The 5,621-nt window shown below is 34.5% G+C and overlaps 1 pseudogene; it reads left to right on the plus strand.

Moving 5' to 3' along the window:
* The first annotated feature begins 2,815 nt into the window (after window positions 1-2,815).
* LOC102996767 (THO complex subunit 7 homolog) lies at window positions 2,816-3,526 on the plus strand (annotated as a pseudogene).
* The last annotated feature ends 2,095 nt before the right edge of the window (window positions 3,527-5,621 follow it).

A 5,621-nucleotide genomic window follows, 5' to 3' on the forward strand; every position in this document is an offset into this window, starting at 1 on the left:
TGAATTTATTGCATTTTTGACACCCATCCCTTATTTAGTATTTATTCAATCACTTATTCATTCACTTCATTCACTCTCAGATGATGCCATTATTTTTATTTCACTGAAAAAGAAGAAAAAAAGATGCGATCAGAGATTTTCCTCCTCATGCCAAACACTAAATTAGTCAATGAACCTATATTTGTGCCCACATACTCTACCTATACTCCAGATGTAATCAGCAATCACCCCCATGTATGAATTGGATCCTAAGAACAAACACAAAGACATTGCTCCTACAATTTTGGGCTATCTACTTTATCATAGTCTTTGCCTTCACATCTGGATCATAGCTTAAAAATAAATCATGCTTTAACATCTCCCATCTTAAAACCAACCAACCAGCTCTTCCCTGATCTCATGTCCTTCTGCCAATACTGATGTTTCTTTACTGTCTCACTGTTATGGACTGAATGTTTGTGTACCCCCAAATTCATATGTTGAAGTCTAATCCCCAGTGTGATGGTATTAGGAAGTGGGGCCTTTGGGGTGATTAAGTCATGAGGTTCTTATGATGGGCTTAGTGTCCTTATAAAAGAGACCAAAAAGCTCTCTTGCCTCTTTCTGTCATATGGTACAACACAAAGTCAGTATCTGCAGCTAAGAAAAGAACTCTTACCAGAATTTGACCATGTTGGCACACTGATCTCAGACTTCCAGACTAAAAAATTGTAATAGATTTCTATTGTTTATAAGCCACCTAATATCTATGGTGCTTTGTTATAGCAGCCAGAACTGACCAAGACACTCTCCTCACAATAAAATCTTCAAAAGAGTTGTCAATACTGATTGTTTCTACTTCCTGATCTTCAATTCTCTCTTGAATTCTCTCCAGTCATTACTCACCACCACTATTCCCCTAACATCTTTGTTGTCAAGGTCACCAATAACCTTCTCTGTGATAAGTCCCACAGTCAGTCCTCAGTGCTCATTTTACCAGGCCTATCAACACCACTTGATAAGTTTATCATTTCCTCTTCCCTAAAATATTTCTTCACATTTCTTTTGGAATACCAGTCTTTCTTGGTTCTTCTTTGCTTGTTCTCTTCTGTGCTGTTCTCAGCTCTATCTACAATGTTTAGACCTGTGACTGCAATGACACGGGCATGCATTAATACATTTTGAATGAATAAATTTATGAATACTTGTGTTTAAAACCACTCTTGCTCTTCATCTGAAGGTAATCACAGAGTAGAGACAAATATAAGCATTAAAAAATGACTGCCAATCATTTATATCTTCTAATGACAGTATAACATGAAGTGAAATTGTTCCTATCAATATCATAAATACAGCTTAAGACAATTGTCATGCGACTTTTCTTGTATAATATTAAACCATGAGATTCTTTTTTTACAGTTTAATTTTAGTATTGTCTTTCTAATCAGAGTATAATTAACATTGCTTTGCATTTGTATATAGTCTTAATTTTATATTTATCTATATTGTGTACATGAATGTTACAAATATATATTTTCTTCTACATGTAAGGTTTCCTGTGCAAATTACATGCTTGTCAAAAGCTTTCTCAAGTTAAATGATGAGAAGATAGCTCCATAGAAAATTTCTGTTTTAAGACCACTACAAAACTTAAACTTTCCATTTGAACAAAATAACAATGAACAAAATTAAAATGTGCCTATTGTCCAAGAATTACTGGTTTCTTTAACATGACCCTTAGAGACACAGCAGGGTCTCTGTAAAATAAGAACAAGTAGAACAGGAAAAAAAGAAATTACAACATAATTTGGCATGTATGTATATATTTATTCTTTGGTTAAAAATAGTTCATTATCACTGAGAAGATTATTCAAACAAATAGAAGTATTACCATCTAAGAAGTCATGAGATTAAAAAGGAGATATCAATACTTAATTTTTTTAAAACATACTTCAGAATACTTGAAGTATGCTCAAGTAGCATAATTATCCTATTCATGACCAGCTCACTGTTTTACCTGTCAAACTGAGTCTCTTTAGGTGAAAAAAAAAATAATCATATAATGATTAGCAGACAGATGTGATTTAATAAATATTGAGAATAAAAGCACTGCACAATTTTAATGGATCTGTAATTGTAATTCCCAAGTATCTTTCCTTCCTCAACTAATTGGGTAATGACATTGCTAGAATTAATCCAAGGTCATCAGCTTGCACACAGTGCAGATGGTTTCTCCACTTTATGGGTATACAGGGGATTTGAGACTACTATTGCCTGCTGCTTTTCAAACTAATTTTTATTCTTAAAAATCCACATTTTCACTGCAACTGAACAGCTAAGCCATATGTTACTTTGTGAATACTTTAAATTATCTGGTGCATGTAATTATTACACTAAAACTAGCATGCATTAGTACTTTTCGATTTTGTTGTAAGAAAAAACACTCATAGCACTATGCTTTATGTGTGTGTGTTTTTTTCCTCTATGTACCAAGCTTTAGTTTAAATTATGGTTCCAATGAGAATTTTAACCTAAAATACATTGGTCAGCTGATATGTTTCCTCACATGTAACATACACCAACATAGTTCAGATTTTGCCTAGTGCTATTTAAGATACTATGTTAATCCATCTAGCTACTAGAAAGTTTGGCTTTGAGACATCTTTCCAACTTCTCCTGTGGTAGCCATGATAAATAGGAACAAGGTATTTCTGTGCTTTTGTCAGAATTCTGACATGCCAGTGCAGGTTTGACAATTTGGGCCTTTTCAAATAATGTAATAGGTAAAACGTCTTTATTAAAAATAGTAATATCCGCCGCCGCCGCCGCGCCTGCCATGGGAACCGTGACTGATGACGAAGTCATACAGAAGCATCTCCTAATTGATGGAGATGGCGCTGGAGATGATTGGAGAATTAATCTGCTAGTGAAAAGTTTCATTAAATGGTGCAACTCTGGATCCGAGGAAGAGGGATAGAGCCAGTACCAACGTATGCTGAGCACACTGTCCCAATGTGAATTTTCATTGGGCAAAACTTTGCTGGTATATGATATGAATCTCAGAGAAATGGACAATTTTGAAAAAAATTTACAAAGAACTAGAATGTAGCATTGCTGGAGCACATGAAAAAATTGCTGAGTGCAAAAAGCAAATTCTTCAAGCAAAACGAATACGAAAAAATTGCCAAGAATATGATGCATTGGCAAAAGTGATCCAGCATCATCCAGACAGGCGTGAGACATTAAAAGAACTAGAGGCTCTGGGTAAAGAATTAGAGCATCTTTCACATATTAAAGAAAGTGTTGAAGATAAGCTAGAATTGAGAAGGAAACAGTTTCACCTTCTTCTTAGTACCATCCATAAACTTCAGCAAACACTGGAAAATGATGAAAAGCTCTCAGAGGTAGAAGAAGCTCAAGAAACAAGCATGGAAACTGATCCTAAACCATAGACCAACTAGTCACTCACCATTCCCAAGAATATTGAAGTAGCAACATGATCTTAGTGTGTTCAGAATTTGTTGTGCTCTTGAGACATTTAAAGTTTTGGCAGTGAACTACGTTGTTTTTAAATATTAATGCACAGTTCATTCATATTTCTTCACACAAAGGGAGATGACTTCATTATATATTTGTTTTTACTGAAATGCCTTTTTTTATACTTAAAAGATAGGAAGCAACATCCAAAAATGTTTAATGAAATGTTTTCAAGCCAGATATGTTAGTGCTCATTGGTATTCTAGGTAGTTTTTAACTGGCAACATTGATTTGCTCACAAAATAAGTGGAAGATAGTAAGAAGGTGGTATTTCTAGGATGTACATGAGAAAATGAGTCAATTTCTGGAAATTGTTACCACTTTGGAAAATGAAGTCCATGAATAGGCTCTCAGGAGGGCTGTGAACTTGTGAAATTATGTACAAAATGCTTGAGGTGTATGCTTATTGTGGGAGAGGTTCCATAATATTAAGAATCACTGATATCAGAGGTAATTACAAGATGCAAAGTAAATCAATATGTATTACTTTCTAGATCTCTGTCCTTAATAGTTGAGCAATGTGGTTGTTAAATGTTTTGTTGAAATGTTTTCTCTCTATCATTTTGTTCTGTAGGAGTCATTTTCAAGAGTCTTGTAAAAAGGATTTCATGATCTTTTTAAAAAATTAAGCCAGGTCTGAATCAAAAAAAAAAAAAGTAATATCAATCATACTTATTTGTTAATATTTAACAGTCACCAAAGTGTTTTCATATTAAATATACTTTTATAACACAAAAACAATCTGAGCTCAGAAGGCAGATGAATCATTATTTTGCATACGAAAAACTCAGAGATCCAAATGATTCACTCAGGGTCCCACAGCCAATAAGTGACAAAACGAGGTTAGGACTTTTTTCTACTTTGGTCTTCCTAGAGCTAATTCTGCCCCCATGAGTAGGTCCAGGGTCCTGTCTTTTTCATTTTCGTCTTACCCCATTCATAGATTAGGAACTAGCCATGTAAGGCAGATAGGCAAGATGAATCTATATTAGCCAGCATTCTCCAGAGAAACAGAACTAATAAGATAAGAATGATAGATAGGTAGATAGATTGCCTTATGCAATTATGGATGAAGGCAAATCCCAAGATCTACAGGGTGAGTCTGCAAACTGGAGACCCAGGAGAGCCAGGTCCAGTTCAAGTCCAAAACCCTGAGAACCAGGAGAGCTGCTTGTTTTGGCCCACTCACATTAGGGAGGAAAAGCTGCTTTACTCAGTCCACTGATTTAAATGTTAATCTCATCCAAAAACACCCTCACAGATACACCCAAAATACTGATTGACCAAATATCTGGACACTCCACAGGCCAGTCAAGTTGACACATAAAATTAACTATCACAAAAACAAACTAGTTTTTTGCTATAATTATATTTTTTTCTATACTGCTTCCCTAATTCACATAAGCTTTGTTAAAATTAAGCTCCATATATCATGTTGTAAGTAGATGCAATAAATCTTTACAAAAACAAACTATATATATGTGCATATATATATATTCATAAGTTATCACTATAACGAAGCAAAAAACCTAAAAGTTTATATCATACTCTGTAAAGTATCTGAAAAATGTCATACGAATAACTGATCCTCTGTGTTCCAAGGGAGACTATAACATAGAACTTGCATGTAGAGATAAAGTGTGACCTAAGATGGACCCTGAAAGACAGATTATAATTAGTTAAATTAAATGAACACAGAAGGCTATTCCAAGCCTAGGAAAACCTGAATACGGTGAAAAGGCACAAATTTGGTGAACAAATTTTGAAAAACGTGTTGGGCACAATCAAGGATCAAATAAGATTGATGAATTAGGAGGGTTATGGATAATATCAACTTCCTCAAATAGGCAGGATTTGATTCAGAGTAAAATGGGATCAACTGATGATTTTGAGTGAAGAGGTAATTGATGAAAGTAGTCAGGTTTCTGAAAAATTTGCTTGAGGTGATGAATAAAATTGATTCAAAAAGGCATAGACATAAAAAGGAAAACATTCATCCGATGATGGACACTTAGGTTGCTTCCATCTCCTGGCTATTGTAAATAGAGCTGCGATGAACATTTTGGTACATGACTCTTTTTGAATTATGGTTTTCTCAGGGTATA

Source organism: Physeter macrocephalus, chromosome 7 (assembly GCF_002837175.3).
Source record: "Physeter macrocephalus isolate SW-GA chromosome 7, ASM283717v5, whole genome shotgun sequence".
NCBI lineage: Eukaryota > Metazoa > Chordata > Mammalia > Artiodactyla > Physeteridae > Physeter > Physeter macrocephalus.